Source organism: Orussus abietinus, unplaced genomic scaffold, assembly GCF_000612105.2.
Source record: "Orussus abietinus isolate OABI.00-Male unplaced genomic scaffold, Oabi_2.0 scaffold77, whole genome shotgun sequence".
Lineage (NCBI taxonomy): Eukaryota > Metazoa > Arthropoda > Insecta > Hymenoptera > Orussidae > Orussus > Orussus abietinus.
In genome coordinates this window covers 256,435-282,726 of record NW_019394245.1, presented here as the reverse complement: position 1 = coordinate 282,726, position 26,292 = coordinate 256,435, and the positions used below count along the sequence as shown (strand labels likewise).

The 26,292-nt window shown below is 41.4% G+C and overlaps 1 protein-coding gene across 4 annotated transcripts in view; it reads left to right on the top strand.

Moving 5' to 3' along the window:
• Positions 1-26,292, top strand: part of LOC105694680 (mitogen-activated protein kinase-binding protein 1) — a 175,556-nt gene that overhangs the window by 268 nt on the left and 148,996 nt on the right. The window lies entirely within an intron of this gene.

Sequence of the window (26,292 nt, the reverse complement as noted above, 5' to 3'; positions counted from 1 at the left end):
CGCGGCGGCACGGTGCCCTGCACCCACCTGGTCTCGTCAAGCCACCGCGAGATCGGCGCGGAGCCCGATCTCGTTACCTAACCTCTCTTCTATCGACCGTGTTTTCTCGCTTTTCCGCCTCGCCTCCGGACGAACCGCTTCGCCGTTGACCCGCGCCCGGAGAGACCGCGGTTTCCGTTAATCGGGGTTATTCAACCGACGTGTACGTCGTTACGGAGCTCGATTTTCTCGCCGAGAAAATTGGACCCTTCTTCGTCTCCTTTCGGAGCACGGGTCCACGAGGTCTCCTCTGGCCTATCCTGGTGCTCGAAGGATCGCTTCCGTCCACTTCGATCACTTTCGAGGAAAATTATTTCTCTACCTCCTATCGTTAATATTAAGGACTACATTGAAATGTCTGGCCTTTATGTTAGTACCTTAACGCGAGAAATTGATATATTTAAAAACACGTTTCCAAGGAGAGTACTTGAATTTCGATTTGCATTTACGCGTTTCATTGAGCCCGTCTAGTGATTCCTGGGATGCTTAGAGCAAATGTATCGTTTCTACTTTTATTTCTTTATTTTTATTTCTTCATTCCAATCGTTCGTTTTCGGCATTGAAAGAAAATTTTGCAGGTTCAAGCGTTAACGCGCATTTATTTAGGGAGGACGTAGTCAATATTTTTAAGGGTATCGTTTCTTCATTGACGCTGTGGGAAGAAAATTACTCTGCCTTATTTTTCTTTTTTTAGATGTAATTATCGATTTAGTGTTAAGGATTGGGCTGGAATTCCTCACTGGCTTGGATAACGGATGAATTATACATTCCGGGAAGGACCGAGAGGGACGGTGCTGACGCGACTTGGCTTTTCCCGGAGAATGGTCTCCCTGCGCTCCGCCCCGAGGATCCCGAAGGAATAAAAATAAAAAAGGACGCGACTACCTGCTCTCTCTAGCCAGGTCTAGCCGGTTTTCGGCTCTCCCCCGGCGGGTGGTTCCCCGGACGGGCGTTCATTCAATTTGTTCCATCGACCGAGCCCGAGATTCCCACGAAGACAATTTACCGAGGGTTATGGTAAACTCTGCAATCTCCGCGGCATCCCGCGGGAAGGTAAACTCCCGATTTGATTTTAGGAACCGCGGATGGAATCTGCGATGTACATCTCTCGGAATTACTATTCCTTACCGGCTGTACCGAGGACGAAATTTCAAATTTCCGCATTCGTTTCCTTGAACGGATGGTAGACCGCAACCCTCGGGATAATCCGGAAAAATGTTAAATTACCTCTCGTAATGTCTGGAATTATCGGGGTAAACGTCCTGGGCAATAACGCCGTTCGACCATCTCTCTTCCTTTTGTTTACGGCCGAGGATTTCTTAACAATATCCCCGTTTATGATTTTATATGGTTTTTCTAACTAATGCGTAAACACCTAACGATTGGGGGATTATACCCGTTTTAAATCTCGAGATTTTTCTCGGTCATATCCTACGGCCATACACTAATTGCAAAGTTGGGATACCTCGAGGGGAAAGGGGTTTAATATGCATTAATAACTAAATACCTAATTTAATACTTGTTAAGGCGTAATCGGGCGTTTAAGTGCTAAGCGTTAACCGGTTATTAGTCTTCTACAGCAGGAACATAATCTCTTTGAGGTGTATTCATGAAGACTATAAATCTTTCCACGATTTCCGTGTAAGTTTCCCTCGGAAAATCTGGATGCTACAGTTTTACCTTCCAGTAACGAACTATATGTCGACCGATTGGATTTCCTCGTTGCGAAGGTTTAAGGTGAAGTGAAACACGTCGAGGAACTTGATCGACGTCAATAACGAAGATTTTTCTAAATGCCTACGTCGCCGACGTTCGTTTTCATATTAACAGCTGTGTCGAATTATATTGGATATTGTACAAAATGGCGTACTCCACTTGTCGTTTTCGTACAATAAATATCAAGAAATCGAAGTAAAACTCCAGAAATCCTCTGAATTCATGCTTTCTGTGGCTCTAATTGACTGCAGAGGGACCCCCTGCGCCATCTGTGATTTCCAGGTCAATTAAATTTTCACTCCAAGACCCTATATTCCCATCGTTTTAGCATAGAAGCGCATACAACACTTTTTTTTCTTTATCCCGTTGAAATGCGAGTTTATCGATTACAAGAATGTTCTAAATTGTCGTAAAATTGTCCTGACCCTTTCGTTTCTCATATCAGAGCCTTCGATAATTGTATATCGATCGAAATATGAGAGCTCGACGCCATTTTGTTTCTGGTCTGGGCTAAATTAAAAAATTTTTTCCAAAAATCCAAATTTTGAATGGGTCAGGAGAATTCTTAGATGTTCAGGAGTGACGTGTCAAAGTTTCGGACAGTTTGGTCTAATACCCTTAAAAAAAGTGTTGTATTCCAATTGACTGATTTGAAGGGGGTTTCAGTTTACCTTAATCTCGGGTTCTATTAGGACGGTTCGGGACGATTATTGGTGTGAAAAAATGATCGAAGGGAAATACCGCTTCACGGCCGTTTATATTCGAAAGCTTTCCTTGGGGAGGATTCCCTCCGTGGGGGCGAAGGGCTTTAACGACGACCCTATGGAGAGGCTTCTCACGTAGCGCGAGAGGGAACGAGTTGCGCGCGCCAATTGTACGCAAACGTTGGCTTTACGAGGTTAACGTTTACCCGCCGATCGATCGAGATGGGCTTCCGGTGATCGGAGGCCGCATCCAACGCCGGCTGCATCCAAGGACGTGGATATGGTCGAATCGATAGCGGCGGTCGTGCGGAGGATACCGCGAGACGAAAGAATTCGTCCCCGAGGATGCAACACGCGTTGCGAACGACCGCGCTTGAAAAATGGAGTACCATGACCTGGAAGCATCTACCAAGGTATTAGGCTCTCAAATATCGGAGGTAATGGATAGTGGGTGTTCTGCCCGGCTAGTTTGTCGGGCAGCTGTATGAATCCCGAGTGTTTTTGCAAGTAGAATTCCAAAATGGGATATTCGTACAACTGCTCTCGCGAAAAAGGAACATATCCGAATAAAGTGGGACTTGTCGGGAAGGAAAAAAAACTTGAATTTATTATAATATTAAATTGACGAATGACTTGTTTAATTTTGTTAGCTCTTCAGGCGTGAATACCGATAACAGTTACAGAAGCGATGGTGAAGGCTGACGAGAGATGGAGACTGACTGACTTACAGAAAAAATACAGGATTCCTCCTCAGGTCGCATTACATTTTTTGAGGAGGTGGTAGCATATTTCTTACATAGCGATTGACTATCTGATTTTAAGAAGGGCGGTTAAAATCGAATAGTCGGCCTCGTGATTGGTCGATAGATGTCCAATACGGTTGGGTGGGAACGGAAAATTTCTAATTGCCGTGGAGATGGATAAACATGCCGTATGCACGTGTGCATGTTGCGCGCACGTGTTAGCGGTAAAGTTAAATAAGGTATTACGGTAAAGTATAGAGACGGTCAACCCGAGGAAATTCTAAAGAACCCTAAACCTTCGCGATGGGACGTACGGGGCAATATAACCGTATCGTAGGATACTGAAATTTACGAACGGATTTCGGAGTAAGGAAATTGCTAAATTGGTAAATGGCCCGATGGGCCTAAGCAGGCAGTAAGTCCCTTTCTGGAAATTTCTCTGACATTTCAAAAGCCGCGGTGAATTTAAATACATGAGTGTCGCGCACGGAACAGTGGGGGGTACAGAGAAACGTCAAAATTATTACCTATTGTACGGTGTTCGAAAATTCATATCATTCTCTGATGAACACCCTAGGCGATAGTCATATGTGCCCATAATTATGAAAGTGGTCTAAGTCAAAATTGAAAAAAAAAAAAATGAGTTTATCAGTTATTTCACGCCACATTATTTCAAACTAAATTAATTCAATGTAATTTCGAAACAAAAAATATATGACTTAGACCACTTTCATAATTATGGGCACATATCATCTTCCCCGCCTCGAGTCGGTAACTTCGGGTGCATCGTTGACGAGCATTGGACGTGAATTCTTGTTTTACGGATTTTCATCTTTAACTTTTAAGCGATCGCGTTGAGGCTCCATCTATCCCTACGAGGAACAGCGTATGAAAAGGTATTGATGTCAATGACACGTGTCGAGGATGAGAAAAAAATAATATAATTGAAATTTCATAAAGGGATATTGCTTGTAGCCACGTCTAGATATTTTTGGTATAGATGTAACAATTGCTGAGGGAATTGTTGCTGATTTGCGACACTCTCGACTATTCGACAGACTGCAGAGAATGTGCAAGCTCGCCCAGCCGCATTAGTATGCAATTCTCTAATGCTCCTAGTCGCGTGGGGTAGGAATCTGGCGACTCCACTGATAAACGGTAATTACAAATTTCGTTAAATCGCAGAAGTATAAGATTATGTTATTTAAGGAAATTTGCCGTCGTTGCCGAAAGTTGCCGCCGAACGTAAATGCCCCACGCGAACACTTGACCGTTCAAACTTTTTTAAGCGGAATTTTTCTTTTAAATTGCCTGCGGCAAACTGAATTCTCAATTTACGAACGGTCTCCAGAAACGAATCGACTCGTAATATATATCTGCTCGTTTCGGAAAGGACTTGATTCAAAGAGCGCAATGTTCAGAAGTGCAGGAGCGTTTCCGGTCGATTTGGTTCGCCTAGAGAAATGAATTCCTCGGGCTGAGAGTACTTACGAAATACATTACTTTTAAATTTTTCTGCTCGAGACTCGTTTTAAAAAGGATTTTGCTCACAGGGTGTAGCACGTATTCCTGGTCGATTTGATTTGATTTGAAAAAAAAATGGAATTCTGAACTCGTAACGTCCGCTACATACCTTACTTTCGAGTACATACTCGAGACTTGTTTTAGAAAGGATTTTACTTGCAGAGGGTAGCACGTATTCCTGGTCGATTTTTTTTGACTAGAAAAAATGGAATTCTGAGCTCGCAACGTCCGCGACATACCTTACTTTCGAGTACGTACTCGAGACTTGTTTTAGAAAGAATTTGACTCGAAAGGTGTAATGTACATTCTTGGTCTTTCTTCAATTTGAAGTGTACGTGCCCCGAGGCTTGTTTTAGAACGGCTCTTAAATCGCTTCTTTCCGCTCCTCGCTTCGCCTCTCCGAGGCGGTGAATAATTCCACTACCTTGGACTATTGGTTTTTATGCATTTCTCTTTTTTTAAGGGAGATCGTTAATATCATCTGGTTAAAGTCCGAGGTTCGGTAACAGCCCAATGGCCGTTAATAATTACCGACCTAACTTTAAGGATCGGATCGCGGAATACGTAATTAAATATTACATTTCTTTTAAACAAAGTCTCGCGAACAAAGGTGTGGGCAATGTATTTGCATCTTCCTCGCGAGCGTCCCTTGTGGTCTTTTCCTCTCCTTCGTTCCCCCCGAAATAACGAAACAAGGAAATAAATTCATCAAACATAAGTATATCCTAATCAAATATCAGAGTTTTAACCGCGCGCAAATTCAGTACCTCGAAATTAAGCAACATTTTCGTCTTTTCGCCGTTGTCGCACTTTAATATTCAGTATCTGCCGAAGCATCGCTCTCTACATCTGTTTAATTTCTTCCATGGCAACCGTAACAAGGAGGCAAACGATCCGGACCCCTCGAGAGAGTCTTGGCAGTCTCGCCGGACGTTGAATAATCGATTATCGTTAAATCGGGGATGGAAAGCGAAAAAGTGTCGCGAGGGGGGGAGGAGGGGACGAAAAGACGAGAGACGATGACGTCGAGGAACGGTTTCCACTGGCCGGACGTGTCGAATGATCGTAGACGGTTTTTTGCCGCGTCCATTGGCGGTAAATGCACGCTTTTCGACGGCGTCTCGTCGCCATGGTGACAAAAGCAGCTGCCTTCGCTCGGCTCGTTCGCTGACGAGAGAGGGGATAGGTCAGTAATATACATAATTGAGACCGCAGCCGCTGCAAGGCCCGACTCGTTTGCCCGGTAATTAGGTTAGGGTCAGGAAAACTCCGGCGTCCCGACGTCAAACCGAAAAGGAAACCGTAAACCCTCGAAATCCGGGATATCCGTAGGCGGGAAACGCAGGGGACCGGATTGTCAATCTGCGACTCAATTCACATTTCCGGGGGTCTGTTAATTGTTTAATGCGAAATTAATGTTGGATCCGTCCGGATGTATATACGCCGAGACAGGACGGATTTATTTATATTAATCGAATATATTGGGAGGGTCCCTGGTACCTTCCTTCTGCGTTTATGTGACGTCTATGTACATTCTACGGTATTTAACCCTTTCGATGCTATAGGAGCGCAGCACGTCCGGCATTTGGCACTCTGTAACGTGCCCACGTTTATGAGAATAGATGTCCATATAGCTGACATAGCCACTTTAGCACAATTCATTGAAATTTGTTGCGGAATTTTTGGCTAATTTATTGTTATTTTATTGCGCAAGAAAAAATTTGTTGCTCTTATTGTTTTTCGAAACACTGTGGCGGTGCCGGAAATTTTATTGAATTGTGCTAAAGTGGCAATGTCAGCTTTATGTACATTGAGAATAGACTACGTCAAAGATACTTAATGAATGGAGGGGTTAGTAAAAAGTATCAAGTGTACGTTGTACAAGTAATGTAACGTGAGATGTTCGAAACGTTCCTCCGGTGATCATTTTATATGTCGTACGGTGTTGTCTTCTGTAATTGCGAGTTTAAGAGGGTCGTACTATGTGACGGCCAGTTTTCTCCCCTTTTTTCGGTATTCTTTTTTTTTTTGGCGGATCATTAAATTACACATACTTGAAATTTTTACTACATGTTGACTTGTATTTAAACAAACTACACCTTTTTTTTTAAGCAAAAATATTGTTTTTTTCGCATGCAGAGCTCTCGAAAAGGACCCCTGTAAAAAAATGTAGTGAAATGGCTGCCACGATTCCGACTGTTCTCCTTATTTGAAATAAAAAAAATTTAATTGATTATTAGTCTATAGACCTATGGCTATAACTGGTACCGGAATTAAGTAAAAAATTTTAAAATTAAAAAATTGAGCCAGTTTTTAAAATTAATTTTAAATTTTCGTATTTTTTTTCTATGAATTTAGCTTGAGCTAAAAAAAACTATGATAAATGTCACTAAGATTCTGGTACCAGTTGTAACTATGTGTCTACTGAACATGTCATTCAAATTTGAGCGCAATCGATTCGGTAGGTTTTTCTGAAACTTAGCAGCCAATTTGAAAAATGTAGTTTCGAGAAACACGCGTTTGAAAGTTCAAGTACGCATTACATAAAGACAATTTTGACTCGCCTTAAACGGCTATTACTTCTTAACGACTTCGAATACGGGGAAATCCTTTTACACGCATATTGTAGAGATGATTTGGAAGTAATTTAGCAAAAAAAAAAAAAGTGGATCTAGGAAAAAATGGAAAATAAGGAAAGAAATGTCAGCAAGGGTACGCAGAGTACCAATTCGAAACCAATATGGTCCGCATGACCCTCAACCCCGAAAACCGTCCTGCGTAATGTTTCAACCCAATGGATCCATCCTACGTCAATCCTATGTCAAGTTATGACGCAAACATCCCCATACACCGAGAACAAACAAACGCCACTCGATTAGCAGAGTTGACAATAGATAGGCACATCGATCGTAATGATGTCGGCACACGGTTTGCATATATTACGAATGATAGTAGTACGAACGAATACTATAAATTTTACAACAAATTCAAGTAAAATTCAGTTACAACTGGAACGTCAACGCGTATACGATAACTTTTAACTCGGATTTCTTCCCTTTCCGCACGTAGTGTTATTAATTTATTCTTGCAAAATGTCGGGAAGAATTCGTCCGAGAACTGATTTCGGGATTTTTAACGACACTCGAGTATACGTGATAAATTCCAACTAGAGATTAGTGGATGTTTATCCACTCGTGGAGTGGCAAGCAGTGTACTTGAATTACTGGAACGGCGGAAATGTAATACAAATGTTAACGGGATATAAGGGCTAATGATTTATCCTCGCATTCGTCATGGGGCCGCTTACATTACCCGCAAAGAGGTCCCAACGTTCGTTTAGGGTTTAAATATAGTCGGGGATGGTACCAGGTGCTAAAGCTTTCGGGATTGATGCGCTTGCCATCCTCGTCGAGATGGAACATCGATCTCGAAATCGCATTTTCGCGTCGCCCCGCCGTGCTCTTCGATTCGATCACCCCAGACGTACTACAGACGTGGCTGCGTTTTAAAAAGAAAACAATCGCGGGTAAAAGCTTTAAACAATGACTCAATCGATACCGGGGGAAGAATGCCCCTGTCGATCCACGAGGAACAATGCGTGCGGAGCTACGTTTCCATGCTCTTGAATTTAAAGTAAGGCAAAATGCGAAGGTACCGTTTACTCCTTTATTTATTCGCTTCCGGTGCAACTCTCTTACGATCTTCGAGATTTCAACAATTCTGAACGAAAAGGATCATTAACAAGGGAGTAATGTTAAATATTTGTTCATGACTTTTTTTACTGCATCATTTATATCGCTGACGATTAAGTACGCCCCTAGCAACGTTAGGGTTAAGAGGGTAAATGTAAAGGAATCGGTTATTTATTTATTTTTTTTTCTATTTTGTCGTGTCCTAAACTTACAAATGATAATACACTGAAAGAAAAAGAGAGTACATTCAACTCGGAGTTGAACCCATTCATTTTTTGAGTTAAATATGACGAACTCAATAAGTGAGTTGATTGAACTTAGAATTGGAGCTAAATCACTTATTACGTTGTAGTAAACGGACTCTTTTTATGGTCGCTGTACCTGTAAATATAGGTGATTAGACCACATTTTTGAACTAACGTGTAAGAGTTCGTGTAAATCATTTGAAATTGAATCGATTCTTAGTTTTCACCCACGTTTTTGAAGGTGAATTTACTCTTTCTTTTTTTTTTTCTCAGTGCACGCGTTTAGAAACATTTCCATATCCTTGAAGATGCAATAAGAAGAAAAAGATGTGCTTATCATTTCCACATTTTCTACACGCGATAGGAGTTTCGCATGATTTCCGAGAACGATTAAAAACACGAAGGGTCTTTTCAGAAGGGACGATATTAAGAATTATTTTCGCATTGACCTTTTAATTGGATGATTGAAAGGATTCACGATTAAATAAATGCGTTGCTCGTTCCGGAAGAGTTAAAAGGGTGAAGAGTCGGTGGAGAGCGATCGGCCGTTTATTTCATTTTCTGCCGGTCTTCTGGCCGGATCGTATCTCTCGTCGGGATCGTTCCGAAAGAAGAGCTGCAAAAGACATTCCTCCGGGTTCCTTTCCATACGAGAGGCTTCCTTTTCGAGTTTCCGAGGCTTTTGTTCGTCAGCGTTTGCGGCGCGGCCGGCGTCCTCGTGGATTGCCTCGAACTCTGTACGTGCCACGGTTAATAACCATAACCGAGCGATCGCAACGGTTGCCGGTAATGGAGGTTTCCACGGCGGCCTTTCTCCGGGTTCTTCCGAAGAATGCCTTTTTTTTTGTCATTTCTTTCCGCAACCCGGTAGCATGCAAAGTGTCTACCCATAGATTCTCCGACGCGATTTACCGCTGCGAGTTTGATTTCGGTCACGCGTGGTTCATTGAATGTCATCCTCGAAGAATCCTTCCTACTATGTTCCATTAAAAATCGGTAAAAGCCCCATAAAGGCCTGAAGATATTTTTTATTAACACGTTCGCGACCGCTGACGTGAATTCACGTCCATAACGATACACGATACAAGTTTGCGGCAACCAGTTTCAGAATTTCATTATTTTCGCCGGTACTCAGTACTTCAAGCGGAAAAAATTTGTCGGTCGCGAATGTGTTAATATCGCCAGTTTTCTCTTTACTTTTATTAAGATAAAACGAGAAAAACCTGATAAAATAAATGTACTTGTCGCATATGTGTAAGTGATATTTTTAACATTTTACAGACCCGCTGGTTTATATGAATGACTTAGGAAATTGAACATCCGAATTTAATCCAAGAAGTTAGGTAATTCGGGAAGATCGGCTTTATTTCTTGAGGGAAGCTGCGAGTAGAGTGCGGTGTACTTGTTGATTTTTCAAGTGTGGAGGGGAATTAGTGTGGTTTTCCTATTTTCTTGGAGCTCTTTGTCCGCCGATACGTTTGGTCGGTCCCTATTTTTCTTCCCGTAAAAGCGAAAAGCCGCGCGCGTGTCTCCGAAGCGGTCTGCGTTTACGTGACAAACTTGTAAACGAACGTGCGTTTAACCGAGTTAAATGAAACCTCTGTGGAGGGGGCCGCCTCTTTTGCTCCTTTTTCTCACATTTTTTAACCTCTTCTCCTCCTTTTTCCATTTCGGAGAACGTTCGCGCGGGTTGTTGGCCCGTGAACGTTCGGTCTGGCCTCGGGCCCCGATGAACCACTCTCCCAGGAATTCGATCAACGTGTTCATCGAGATCGGACCTGTTCATTTTTTAAACGTGAACCTAGGTGTCGACTTCAACGGTACGTTCTCGATTAATTGAAATTTTTCATCTCGAGTTATTTCGCACTTTGCGACACTGAATCTGTGGTTTTGACCTCCCACTCTAAAAGGGAACTAATTCGTTGACGTATAAACATAAAAATAAAATAAAATGTTATGTTAATTTGTCGACAATATGTTGACTCTAAACGTTTACAAGTTTGTCGCGTAACCTTTAGGAGTACTGTAGACAAAAGAAGGTGCACGTCATTTAAAAGTAATACCATTTAATTAAAACCTTTCGTTGATAGTATACGTAACTATTTGAGATTTTCATACGTACAAAGAGTAGCCATTTACTGATAATATTCGACACAGCTGTCAATATAAAATCGAACATCGGAAACGTAGGCATTTAGAAAAATCTTCTTTATCGACGTCGATCAAGTTCCTCGACGTGTTTCACTTCACCTTAAGGCCTCTAATCTAGGTTTTGTCTAGGGTGTTCGGTAGGGGACCATTTTTCAGGGTAAAGGGCGGATTTTCACGGTTCATGGGGTCGAAAGGTAAACTCGTCTAGGATTCCACGCCTGCAATAAGATTTCTCCGGCGATAAAACGCCGAGACAATTACAGAGAGACTTGTACGCACCGTCAATTACACTTTCGTCAAAATGACGGCGCCGGTTTCGGGAAGCAATTTCGAAACGGCAATGGTCCCTAACAAGGAAGTGGACGCCGATAAAGGTGAAGATGGAAGTAGATAAAAGAATATCAACGTTCGAAGACAATACCTGGTCCTTTTTAGCCTCGTGTTAACGGAGTGATAGGAAGAACGGTCGTTCTTATAACGGGGGCGGATTAAAAGGCGAGAAACGGGAACGCATTGGTGCGGAATTCTTTTTTTCTTTTTCTTTCTCCATGTGAACACTTCTCGGAGGACTTAATATAAGGCTCTGTCTCGATCCTGGGAATTTTTTCGAGGTCTCGAATAATGGAAACGGGTCTTCGACGATTCTGTTTGGCCTTTTTAAGGGGGGCGATCTTTGCTTCGCGGAAAATTCCATCGTTGGAGGATAAGGAGCGGAACAGGGAGAAATGATTGTTCTTTTTGATAACGATACACGAGAGATTTTCTTTCGGGTTTCGAGTAGCTTTTAGTTAGGTTCCAAGAGGGGAACAAAGATCGGTCTTGTACGGGGATTTAAAACGCGCCGAGAAATCCACGGCGAGTATTGGAGGCGGAAATTTCATCGGCTGATAGGGCTCTTTGAGGGGATTTTCTAGAGACTTTTTGCTTCCTTTGGTGAAAATTACGCGGGTAAGATTTTCAGAGCAGAACCGAACGAAATGGAGTACGCTTCTTCGAAATGACGAGGAGCCGAAATTTTTCCGGGTTTCTCCTTTGTCTCGTTTCAGGAGGAGAATGGAGAGCAGTGTTTGGAATTTGAATCAAAGAAAAAAGAATCCTCGGCAGATAATGGAAGTACGGAGATTATGTTGGGGTCTTGGTACTTCTTTTTGCTTTTAAGAGATTTCTCTCTTCTCTCGGAGAAAATTGCGACATTGGAAGTCCGCGAAGGAGAAGCAAAACGAGGCGAAACATTTCCTCGCGATGACTTTGAATACCTCGAAAAGGGCTATTTCTGGAAATAGACGTTTTTTTTTTTAGGGAGCAGGAAGAGTTTCTTGAGACGTTATCTCTAAAAGGTCCTCGCCAAGGAGGTATCCTCGAGAAAATCGACCTTTTTACCTCGCGGGCGGTGAATCTTTTATTCCAGCAAGTCCGCCTCCCGCGAGAGAACTCGTCGGAAAATTTTACCTCCGTAGGTATTTTCCGAAGATTATTTTCCGAGGCCGTCGTGTCGACGATGGCAGAGTCGCAGGGAACGAGTTCAAGGGTTGGGAAGTTCTTTCGGAGTAGTTCATTCCCTCCGGCTCGGTTTTCCAAGGAAGAGACGGAAAGTTTCGGCCGAATGAAACATGCCTCAACTATTTCTGCGGTGGAAAAAGTCCAAGACGAAATCGTTTTTTTCTGGAAATTCCACAACTTTCTTTCACATTGAGAAACAAAAAAAAATCTATAAATGAAACTGAAAGTATGTATAAGAATAAATGCGATGTATGTTTCGTGTTCGATCACTCATGCTCGCTGCTCGCTAAAATGTCGCGACCTAAAAATAAAAATCGTTCAAATTGAAAATTAACTTATATCGTTTAGGATAACGTAAAGAGATAGTGATTCTATTTCGTTTAAGAAATACTTGTGATAAATGCCGAGACATGGTTACACTCTCCTTTCATTACACTAAACAATATGTATACTTATCGGATAGGCACAACTTTGATCGTTATGAGAGTTGCAATTTCTTTGATAAGTAGGGTATATTATATATGAGTACGCGTCTTCTAGATATATGTGTAACACTTTCTTAATGAGATTAAGGTGAAGTGAAATACGTGGAGGAACTTGATCGACGTCGATAAAGAAGATTTTTCTAAATGCCTACATTGCTGACGTTCGTTTTTATATCGACAGCTGTGTCGAATTATATTGGATATTGTACCAAATGGCATACTCCACCCGTTGTTTTCGTACAATAAATATCAAGAAATAGAAGTAAAACTTCAGAAATCCTCTGGATTCGTGCTTTCTGAGGCCCTAATTGACTGCAGAGGGACCCTCTACGCCATCTATGATTCCCAAGTCAATTAAATTTTCACTCCGAGACCTCGTATTCCCATCGTTTTAGCATAGAAGCGCATACAACACTTTTTTTGTCTTTATCCCGTTCAAATGCGAATTTATCGATTACCAGAGTGTTTTAAATTGTCGTAAAATTGTCCTGACTCTTTTGTTTCTCACATCAGAGTCTTCGATAATTGTATATTGATCAACAAATTTTTTTTTAAACATCCAAATTTTGAATGTGTCAGGACCATTCTTAGATGATCAGGAGCGATGTGTCAAAGTTTCGGACAGTTTGGTCTGATACCCTTAAAAAAAAGTGTTGTATTCTAATCGACTGATTTGAAGGGGGTTTCACTTCACCTTAAACGTAGAAAATGATTCGCGCAATCGCGTTGGCGCATACCTTCGCTTCTTTCGGTATGTCCGTAATCGCATTATGCGAGTATCGGTGAAATCGCCCATCGCGCTATTTCGACAACCCGAAAGGACCAAAATGTGCGCGCAAAATGGCGCGCTGGCTATTCGAGAAAGAGAGAGAGAAAGAGAGGGGAAAAAGTGAGAAAACAAAAGGCCGATCTCTCGAAATAAACTCCTCTCTCTTGCACTCTCTCTTTCGCTCTCTATGCGCTACCGAGTGCTATAATTGGCGCACGTCAAGTACTACTACGACCGGTGGTCGTCATTGTTTCTGTCGTCGTGGATAAAGCGTATCGCTGCTCGTTTCTCGCGAGTAAAACTCTCTGTCCATTTTGCGGGGCGAGTCGTCGACCCGCAACCGTTTAACGACTCAATCCATCAACGCGGACCCAGAAGATGCCGTTATCGCCGTTGAAAAGCGCCTTTTCGATGCTATTGATGTCGGCAAAAGAGAAGGATCCTTACGAGGAAGCGAAGAGACTGCTACTAACGAATTAGCTCTCCATAGAATTCATTTTATTTTTCCTCCTCTCCGTTTTAATTTCCTCTTGACATTGTCTTTATATCAGGATCATTAAACGAAATTGCCGAGAGTTGTTAGGAGCTCTTGAGGAAGTAAAAAAATTCAATCAAAGAGAAGCACAAATGAAATGAATGACTCTTTAAGTAATCTTTAAGTGATATTCATTTTATTTGTACTTCTTTTTTTATTGCATTTTTTTAACGTTGTCATTATTATACGATCATCGATATTCATTGAGCAGCGGCCTTTCGAAGCAATACGACGAAATCGCTGATAGGTTTTCCAGACACTTTCGGTGGGGAAGTTAAGGAACCACTATCGAAAATTTAGGTCTCTAATACATTTATTTTGTTTTACTCGATGCGTATTTTTCATTTGATTTAATTTTTGGAAGTACTATCTGATTATCCGTGGTTCTTCAAAAGGTCCTCTTCCGAGGTGTTTTGGAGCATAACCGGAGTCACCGACGTCCCTAACGCGTTGGTACTTTTTATTTCGTATCTCTTTATTTTTCACTCAACTCTTTATTTCACACTCAAACGGCCGGTTGTTTTCGCAAACGAGTGTATATCCGACCGAGCGTTTAAGTGTTAATTTTCTTCGGTCGAGCATGTCGCCGGTTACTTTGCCGGTGTCCCAGCCGAGTAATTGCTTGAACCCGTTAATCCTTTTTTTCTTTTTTTTCCTTACAGCGACGTGTTTCAATTTCTTTTATATCTGCTGGGTCTTCTTAGAAGAGATCTTCTTATCGATCGAGCGATTAAGAGATACAAGTTAAACGCAAGGTACTCTGCGTACTTATTCGCCAGTTGGCAACAATGAGGCCATAATAATCCATTTATTAACCATTCTCATCCCGACCGGCAGGCCTTGCTCTGGATTAAATCCGCAAATCAAATTATCCGATAATTTCATTTTATTCAATGGTGATGAACATTTTATTGTACACGAACTGCGTACTTATTCGCCAGTTGGCAACAATGAGGCCATAATAATCCATTTATTAACCATTCTCATCCCGACCGGCAGGTCTTGCTCTGGATTAAATCCGCAAATCAAATTATCCGATAATTTCATTTTATTCAAAGGTGATGAACATTTTATTGTACACGAATTAATAAATACGGCGAAATACGTAGTCGTGAATGGGCTATTGTCTACACCGTGGTGTCACCTGAAAACGAAACGGCAATTTCATTTATCCTATTTACTTCTAATTAGTTTGGGCGTTTAAGCTCGCCGGGTGATTACGCGGATCGCAACGGGATGATAACTGTGTGACTGCTCGATGATTTTATGATTCGTTACGCCATGCACACTTCTGAGCTGCATGATAGGATTGGTCATCCGAGCTGTCAGGATGCAACCATTGCATAAAGCGATTCCGAAGATATGCAGATCGCTCGGGACATATCTCGTAGATTAATATTAACGGCTTAGGTTTATATCAATTACTTGTCATCCTTTACAGACCTTTCGTAAGTAACGAGATTTAAATACCACGGAGATAGTCTATGCATTTTGAATGGAATTACTTTAAAGGGCACTTTTAAAGTTACCACTTCGCCAAGATCAATTTTAATCTTCGGTTCGATGCTGCCGAATTGTCGGGGTGTCAGATCAATTCGGAGTGTCGATAAGAAAATTGGTTATGTACAGATTGCGCATCATTAAATTGTCCTCGGGTTGCCAAATGATTTTCCGATGTGTCGAGCCGTGAACGGGCACTTTAAAAGTAGAAGAAAGGAGCGATTTGTGGGTTTTTGCTTTCGATAGCTCTTTCGATTTCCCATTGCGAAGTCACTAACTGAGAAACAACTGCGAGGAAGGTCAGTGCACGGATTATCGATGGGCTTACGATTCGTTGCACCTTGTAAAGTTTGCGGCAAGACGACAGGGTCATCTTGACTCACGAGGTACGATCACTGTGGATATAGGTAAGATGCTCAAAGACTTCTGTTTACTTATTACATGTTAATGAATTTAAATTGATGAGCAACTTTTTACCGATGAAAAATGTCGAAAAATCGTGTTATTAGGCCCCTTTTTTCGACGTCGAGTTTGCTTTCGGGCTCGACGGATGTTTTCCGAGATGTGACGCGTTGAAATAAGTATTTTACCCGCAAAGAAAAGGAAAATGCAAATCTTGTTCCCGATTGTCTCGTTATTCTTGCCGCACCTTGCGCGGCTACCGGCAACTAGGCAAGGTCGACTATCTGGAATCCGAAGTCACGATCGTAGACTAAAGTCACGTCACTCATGAGAGAAGAAACTTGAAAATTGAGTCGCATTCAAATACTAGTTTTTTTATTCAGCTCTGTTCCTAACCCTTTAACTAATAGGTGCGTAAATCTGGCACCCCCACCTTTACAAAATTCAAATTTCTTTGTCTTAACATTTTGTGCTCTTTATGTGCTAAATATGTGCTACATTCGCAAATTTTGTGCTAGCTCGGTTTTTGGAAAAAAATTCAATTTTTCTGTAGGGGTGCTGGGTACTAATAAAGCTAGCACCCCCACCATTAAAAAATGTGTTTAAATAATGAAAAATAGGTGAAAACTTATCAGCAAATTATGTGCTCTCCGAAAATCATATTCATAAATTAAAATTTCCACCCTTAAGTTTGAAAACCCACCCCTATTCTAAAATCCACAAGAGGTAAGTACCCGATGGCGCGAAAAAGTTCAAACAATTTACGCTTAAATTACTCCCAGAATTATGTACTACCCGAATATCATAGCACCGAATTTTGTGCTCAACCCCCAAGGTTCCAAACCCACCCCTATCAAATTCCGCAAGAGGTAACTACCCGATGGCGTGCAAAAAGTTTAAATTTTATATACATAAATTACTCCCAGAATTATGTGCTATCACAAAATATTAAGACAAAGAAATTTGAATTTTGTAAAGGTGGGGGTGCCAGCTTTACGCACCTTTAACTAAGGCGGAATCGGACGTGGAGATGTACACCACCTGTACGGAGAGCTCGACCGCGGAGTGCTCATATTTTATATGAATAAGTTATTCATTTGTAGCTTTGAATTCATGGGAATTAAAGGGACCGCTCTGGTGACGCTTCGTACAAAAACGTCGGTTATGTGGAAGCGGAAGGAAAGAACTCGCGATTGTTTAATAATCCTCGAGGGTCGTATATCATCGGGCTGAGGAAGACGGGCTCGATTAGTATGATGCTACAAGAGTCCTTAATCGTCGGTACCTGATTTCATATATGAAATAAATGTAATTCCGGATTCAATGAACAAAGGCACTATATATTTCCTTAGCGTTACTATGAAAAGCGCGTGATATTGAGGTTTTGTCAGTTGACTCGGCAACTGTTGATATCGATATCGCGTTGACTCGGCAACGATCGACTTGTATATTGTTGACTCGGTAACGGTTGGAGTAAATCTGATTTTTAGTCTTAAAAAAAATAGCAAAAACGCACAACTCTCCCTCCAACTCGATGGAGGGAGGAAGTCAGATTTGAGTAGAGCATTCTCATTGGCAGGGAAAATTCTCGAAAATTCAGAGTTTCCGCCCTCGCCGGCACTCGCGAAACAACTGGCCACGTAGGCCGTGGATTCATGGAGAAAAAAACCCTTGAGCAACGTCTGATCGCCTGAGACGGATTTCCGAATCTTTGGGAAAGTTAAAAAATGTGTTTGCCAGACATCGTCCCGTGCTTTCGGCGATAACCCTCGGAAACAGACCCTTTGAGAATGCCCCGTACTTAAGTTTATTGCCCTCTCTAGTGAATTGCTCGGGCCCTTCGATACACGCAGAAAAATAGTATTGTAATCATTACATACGCTCGCGGGTAAAAGTATCGTTGTAATCTTAACAACAACTATTCTAGATATAATTACAATTTTTTGTCCTTTTAACCATTGCGGCTGTAGCAGGAACTGCAGAATTCTTGTAAATAAATTGTAGTTATATTTGCATCTGACAGTGTTACGTGTATAACATTGGAAAGTAAAAATTACACGCATGAAGGCACATGTAAAAATGGCCATCACAGTTGTAAAATTTAAAAGCAAGAACTTTATTGAAAACCGTAAAATATACCGTGGCACTGGAATTTCTTACAAGCGTGAACTGTTATTGTTCCTATTATGCGATTAAGACACAGTGTGAGAAGCATTCGGGTCGTGACATGCATTAGTTGCGCAGTCCCGCGAACTGTTAGATTCATTGTGACTTCGGTAGCCGCATAATAAATATTAAAATTTCTAAATGGACATTCACAACTATGCATCCTGTTGCAACGACTCGCTCCTTGAAGTAGCATTGACTAATTAGTGAAGTAACCCTTGCTATGTTCTTTTTACTATTTTACGCTGGTTACTGCAACCTCCTCCCAAGATTGTCCCGTAAGTTGCCTTGCAATAGGGTTAGAATTACAACAATTCTGGTTTTCTTGACCATTCCTTTTTCCGCGGGGCAAAAATAAATAACAGATCAGGGGATTAAAGAAGTTTCCTTTTCGGGATCTTTTTTGTTCCCGACTTCGGAACCGGAGGAAAGGGAGGAACGATGCAACTTTGCCTCTCGGTTGCGGGGTAAGTACAAAGAGAGCTCCTTATCCTGATCTTCCTGGAGTTGCCCAGCGAGAGCTTTGCAAAACGAATCGGGACTCTCGAAGTACGGGCACTACTGCAACCTCCTCCCAAGACTGCCCCGTAAGTTGCCCTGCAATAGGGTTAGAATTACAACAATTCTGGTTTTCTTGACAATTCCTTTTTCAGCGGGGCAAAAATAAACAATAGATCAGGGGATTAAAGAAGTTTCCTTTTCGGGATCTTTTTTGTTCCCGACTTCGGAACCGGAGGAAAGGGAGGAACGATGCAACTTTTCCTCTCGGTTGCGGGGTAAGTACAAAGAGAGCTCCTTATCCTGATCTTCCTGGAGTTGCCCAGCGAGAGCTTCGCAAGGCGAATCGGGACTCTCGGAGTACGGGCACTACGGGGGTCTTCCGAAGACTCGGCCATGACGAGACGACCGAAGGAGCGTAAATTTTCCGGCCAAGAAACGAGCGGAATAGACGTCTGACAAAGAGGCTGCTGCCTGGCAAATCGGTACACGTAAGAACTCAAGGACGAGCCGGCGCTCGCGAGAAGAAAGCGGACGTTTCTCCGGCGCGTTATGACCGCGTGCTCCTACGGTTCCGACTCTTTATTCATCCCGTGAATACCACTTTCGTCACACCCGCGGCTTTACTCCTCGAGTGGTCTCGTTGCTCCAAAATTCCGGAACGATGAGCAATCCTCGTTGGCCCAGACCCTCGCTCGACGACGGCGCGAATTTTGAGGCATTTAAAGTATTATGGAAGACCTCGAGACATTTAATCAACGTCGGCAAAAAATGCTTCTAACTAATGCAGCATTTGACACAGTTACCAACATTTGTATCCATATTGACAGCTGTGTCGCATCACATTAAGTATTCCACGGTATGACATACTTCATGTATAGTTTCGAAATGATTATAGAGATCGAAGTAACACTCAAGAAATTGCCGATATTTATGATTTTTTATGCTCTAATCGACGAATGGTGCGATCCGTCGCACATAGCAGCAACCAAATTTTGGCTCTAAATGCATGCGTTGCTTATGGGATATCCTAGATTCTCGCTACACGCCGCATAAAGACTTTTTGGATATTTTCCAGATGAATGGCATGAGTCAATTACTATAGGGTGCCCATTCGCCATCTTGGTTCCAGTCTGGGTTGGTTAAAACAATTTTTTTCGATAAATAACATTTAATGGGTATCGGGGCCTTCCTTATGGCCTCCGTATTCATACGGCAGAGTTTCAAACAATTCGGTGCAACTCCACTTAGGAGTAAAGTTTTAAAAATAATTTGACGCCTCATATCACCTTATTAAAACGATGGTAATACTTAATAGAGAAATAAACATTTCACGCGGCTCGATTCCACTTGGAGTTATGGGCATCGCGTGTATCGTGCGTATTTACTAGGCCGGCTCTGCTACTTTGTATGGAAACATGGAATGCAATTATCTCCGACAATTAGCGGCACCTACGTTTAGCATTTGGGACGTGCGTCCGTTTATATGGATCGGTATTCCGGGATCGTCGTGCCGATTTAAATGAAATGCAATTCCTTGCATTTCGTCGCGCGCTTCTTGCACTCGAGTCGGTCGAGTCGTCGCGGACCATTTTCGCAGGATTGCTCCATTTGCAAGTACTCGTGCTCGTCCTGCAGGATAAAAATAAGATCCTACGTTGAGTTTGCTTCGCATACGTTCAAGGTTAACCACACGTGTCGTCGTTTTAATGCCGGTATTTTCAACGCCGGCCAACCGGACTCGACAAGCTCGCGTTAATTACTTAGTGCAGCTTGTCACGAGTAATTTCCGTTGCAACGCATTAAGAAAAAAGTTGGATTATTCGCGTATACAGGGATGAGTCTTATGAAGGGTCCAGAATCGATGGGATTTAATTGAAAGGTATGTTTATTTTTTTTTTCTTTTTTACGAACTGCGATTCAATTCCACCTGGTCGATGGCATTATCCTCCCTGATACAGTCATGTTTCGTGACGGGCTGTGTAATTTGGGTTCAAGTTTTGTTTATCTACTCCCACTTGTATAATCGCTTCCGATAGGTCGAATGAACGTGTCTTCCTACTGAGTCGACCCATTTTCGACGTTTCGTATGACTCACTTTGTATACAGACTCAGGTGTCGATTAAGCCTGGAAAAGTAGGGAGAACTTTGTTTTATTTAGACCCACTTCGATTTGTATAAACGAGGTACGAGGATGTTTGCTTCCTCCATTGCCACAGCACGCACGGGTTGTCATGTAAACCATTTAATTGGCAATCTTTGACAATCCCGCTTGGTTCAATCGAACGTCATCCGATCGGATGAGAAACATTTACGTTACATTTTATCTGGATTGACTGAAAACATCAAAACACCTTCGGTGTACAAAAATTAAGCCAAATACATTTATCTTTATTCTAATAATTGCAAAAATAGCTCAAATTGCTCCCTTCCCATGAAAAACTCAAATCATCTTTTTTTGCCAAATATAGTAGAACATTCATTCCATTAATGTCTCGACTTAAATCTTTTTGAAAAATGTCACGGTACATTCGGTTTCATGTATGTTGTATGTACAAGATCTTCTGCTTCCTCAAACCGAAGACAAATATTAAATCTATATCGAAACAAATAAAAAAAATTAAAAACTAAACTTTGAAAACAATATTTTATTTGGCCAGTATCAAAATGATCATATGCTAGGAGTATACCTCGGGTGCTCGCCAAATAAAATATTGTTTTCAAATTTAGTTTTTAATTTTTTTTATTTGTTTCGATATAGATTTAATATTTTTCTTCGGTTTGAGAAAGCAGACAATCTTGTACATACAACATACGTGAAACCAAATGTACCGTGACATTTGGCAAAAATATTTTAACTGAGACTTTAATGGAATGAATGTTCTACTACATTTGGCGAAAATAGTTGATTTGAGCTTTTCAGGGGAAGGGAACAGTTTGAGCTATTCTTGAAATTAATCGAATAAAGATAAATGTATTTGGCTAAATTTTTGCACACCAAAGGTGTTTTGAGGGGATCTGGATGGACTAAAATTTCCTGGTACCTAACGACGTTTAATCGAATCTCCTGAATTTATGTAGATTAATCCACGAAGGTATCACTGATTTTTTTCCTCCACATGCAATGTGGCATTAAGTCAGGACAATATTGATTGTTCCAGAAATTGTAAAGGAGAATTTACGTTAAGTTTTAATTAAATCATTTAAAGTTTACTCGAGTCCCACGAAGTTTAAATTAATTTGTCAAGTTAAGTCGAGGGGGTTCCGCGAATTATTTTTTTTAATTTTTTTTTTTTCCATCGCAAGCGTAAATCAAGACAAGACATTACGAGATTATCCAGATGTACCTATTATTTATCCGAACCGAGTAAAATTCTCCTCGTTATCTTCGTACAGATGGGGTCTCGATCTCGTTTCGAAGCATGTGGCGATAACGGCTATCATCGCTATCGCGTAACTTCAAATCGGAGGTTCGACTTCGATCGTCTCATCTAAATGTTGGAAACGCTCCGACGAAGAAGGTCGGTTCACGTGCCCGGATGAAAGATCGTCTCACGGCTCGAGGAGAGCCGAGAATCTCGACCCGCAGTGTCAATTGTCTCCTATCGTCGCCTCTCGTCGAGTACTATCTCGACTCGAGAGACTCGAGAAGATCTCTTAGCGTCACTGGCACTTGATAGGCTATCGCGTGTCCAGTTCCTGTTATTCAGGTGGCACCGTTCGTATCTTCTCGCATTTCATCGCGGTTTTGATTCAGCTCTCGACGTCGTTTTCAACTCTCGGCCCTTACGAGTGATTATCCATTACGAGAGATTATTGAAAATGTCTACGGAGCAACTCCCACTTCTTTTGAATTGTGCAATAGCTGTGTATACGTCTAATTGATCCGCAAAACGAACGTTTAAGGTGAAGTAAAACACGTCAGGGAACTTGATCGACGTCGACAAAGATTTTTCTAAATACCTACGTTGCCGACGTTCGTTTTTATATTAACAGCTGTGTCGAATTATATTGGATATTGTCCTAAATGACATACTCCAACTTGTCGTTTTCGTACATTAATTGTAAAGAAATCGAAGTAAAACTCCTGAAATCCTCTGGATTCATGCTTTCTGGGGCCCTAATTGACTGCAGAGGGACCCCCTGCGCCATCTGTGATTTCCAGGTCAATTAAATTTTCACTCCGAGACCTCGTTTTACCATCGTTTTAGCACAGAAGCGCATACAACACTTTTTTTGCCTTTATCCCGTTCAAATGCGAGTTTATCGATTACCAGAGTGTTCTAAATTGTCGTAAAATTGTCCTGATCCTTTTGTTTCTCATATCGTAGCCTTCGATAATTGTATATTGATCGAAATATGAGAGCTCGACGCCATATTGGTTCTGGTCTGGGTTAAGTTAAGAATTTTTTTTCCAAAAGTCCAAATTTTGAATGCGTCAGGACAGTTCTTGGATGATCACGAGTCATGTGTCAATGTTGCGGACAGTTTGGTCCAATACCATTAAAAAATAAAGTGTTGTATTCGAATCGACTGATTTGAAGGGGGTTTCACTTCACCTTAATTTCATCGTTGGTCCAGTTTATGGAAAATCGTGGCGCGCTGGTCCGACTTTTACGAGAGGAGTTCTATTCCGAAGCGGCCGGTAGCGCAAGTTACGAGGTCGTAAGAACGCGGGTAGATTGAGTTACGAATGGGATGGTTACGGGTACGATTACACTTACGTCAACGGCCCTCACTTGACCGATCCGCGGCCGGTTCCGTGCACCGGAGGAATATCCTTCGAAACCACCAAGGACACTGACACGAGGTCTGATCCTCGACCGAGTCCTGGCCCAACGTTAAGATGGCTTGACGGATCGTGGTCGGATGGTATCTGCCCTTTTCCTCCTTTTTATTCCTTTCTTTCTTCCGTCCAATTCCCAGTACACGCGATATTAATGAAATGTCGATCTAAACATTTTCTTAATTACAATCGCATATTGAAACTAGGTAATTGTACCCTTTTCCTCCTTTTTATTCCTCTCTTTCTTCGGTTCAATTCCCAGTACACGCGATATTAATGAAATGTGGATGTAGACATTTTCTAAATTATAATCGCGTATTGGAACTAGATAATTGTGCCCTTTTCCTCCTTTTTATTCCTCGCTTTCTTTGGTTTAATTCCCAGTACACGCGATATTAATGAGTGGATCTAAACATTTTATAAATTATAATTACATATTGGAACTAGATAATTGTGCCCTTTTCCTTCTTTTTATTCCCCTCTCTCTTCGGTTCAATTCCCAGTACACGCGATATTAATGAAATGTGGATCTAAACATTTTCTTAATTACAATTGCGTATTGGAACTAGATAATTGTGCCCTTTTCCTCCTTTTTATTCCTCTCTTTCTTTGGTTTAATTTCCAGCACACGTGATATTAATAAAATGTGGACCTAAACATTTTCTAAATTACAATCGCGTATTGGAACTCGATAATTGTGTACGGTTGTTAGATGACTAACGAGGTTCGTCCTTGTTTAGGCCGACGTTAGGATGATCCTACTGAACTTGGCCACATCGTGGAAAATATCCGTTCGAAATATAGCATATAATATGTAGTTGATGTTTTTTCAAGGTACAATATCTTTCTAAATTTTAGTTACGATTGCGTTCGAGATTATAGTATAGAAGTATATCCATTTCAAATGGCAGGTATATTGAATTTAGAAATTTGTTGTATATTGTAATTTACATTGCAAATTTACATTACAAAACAGCTAATTTACATTACAAGCAGTTGGAAATGGAGATGCATGTACGAGCATACAACTGTCATAAGGCATATGTATGAAAACAGAATTGGATGTATTTTGGGATAAGCTCGTTGCAGTTTATTAACCTTTGGACCGCTTTCTTTTCTCATGTTAGGGTTTTGACAATTTTTTTATACTTTTTTTTTATGTAGAAATGGTGTTCTTCTGTATGGAATGTAGCCTACATTTATCCGGTTGTCATTCCGAGCGCCGCTGTTTCTAGGTTTAGTATTCATTTGCATTCAAAAGTGTTCGTAATATCGAAACATTTTAACACGTTAAGCGCCAAGCCTGTTTTGTCTTCCTTTCCATTTATCCCGCGATATCCGACTATATCTGACTTTACCCGACGAAAAGTATACTGTCAGCCACCGGTGACTGACATGGCGCTTAAAGTATTAACAGTGCAGATAACTACTCTTCGTTTTTATCCTCTCTTCACATTAATTGAAGGCACCTAGTATTGTTAATAGAGAGAAATAAAAAATGCACATGATTAAATTATTATTATAAATTAAAACGGTGTAATTAAACAGTCGTTAAATGGTCATAACGAGACCCGTTCCCGAGTTGACTTTGGCAAGTTTCGTTGAATCATGCCTCGGAGATACTTCTGCCTCCTTTTTCATTTTTTTCTCTTATTTGGTGAATAAGCGAGACAAAGGAGACTCCAGCCATTCGGCACGGAGGAATTAACCTTAATTTTTAATCAACTTAACGCAAGGTTTGACATACAGGGTGTTAGGAAAGTGTGGGAAACGGTTTAATAATTTGAAAAGCAAACATTTTTAAGAAAAATGCTTCAGACCAAAGTTTTGAGGTTTCAAAAATTCCATCGAATGGTTATACCCGTTGACCTTGAGTGGAGGGGTCAGGGGGACATTAAGGTCAACATGATTTTTTTTTTAAATCGAATACCCCATTTTTTATCAGGCAGGGTTCGAGCTTATGGTGAGGTCGTTCCAAAACACTGATTGATGACCCATTTCTGTTGAGTATTGTCTGAGTTGTTAACTTTAAAATTTACGGTGCTGTCAGCTAGCATTATTCAAGATGCACAGCGAAGAGGTTGCATGGTCGGACTTAACATTTCTGTCTTTCTGTGTGTGTATGTGTGCGTGCGCGCGTGAATTGTGTGTGAAATTTGCAGCACAAGGCGGAGTGTACAAGCTCAAGACAAGGCAGCTTTGCGTCAACTTGTGCTGCAAACTTCACACACATTCCCACACGCACAAAGATATTAAGTCCGACCAGGTAACCTCCACACGGTACATCCTAGATAATGCTAGTGCTGGCGGCACCGTAAATTCTGAAGCCGATAACACGTACAATATTAAACAGAATAATGTCGCCAACCAGTGTTTTGGCAAGACCTCATCATTAGCTTGAACACTGCCTGATAAAAAATGGAGTATACCATTTTTAAGGTGAAGTGAAACACGTCGAGGAACTTGATCGACGTCGATAAAGAAGATTTTTCTATAATACCTACGTTGCGGACGTTAGTTTATATATTGACAGCTCTGTCGAATTATACTGGGTATTGTACCAAATGGCATACTCCACCTGTCGTTTTCTGTACAATAAATATTAAGAAATCGAAGTAAAACCCCTGAAATCCTCTGGATTCATGCTTTCTGGAGCCCCAATTGACTGCAGAGGGACCCCCTGCGCCATCTGTGATTTCTGGGTCAATTAGATTTTCACTCCGAGACCTCGTAATCTCATCGTTTTAGCACAGAAGCGCATAAGACACTTTTTTTGCCTTTATCCCGTTCAAATGCGAGTTTATCGATTACCAGAGGGTTCTAAATTGTCGTCAAAT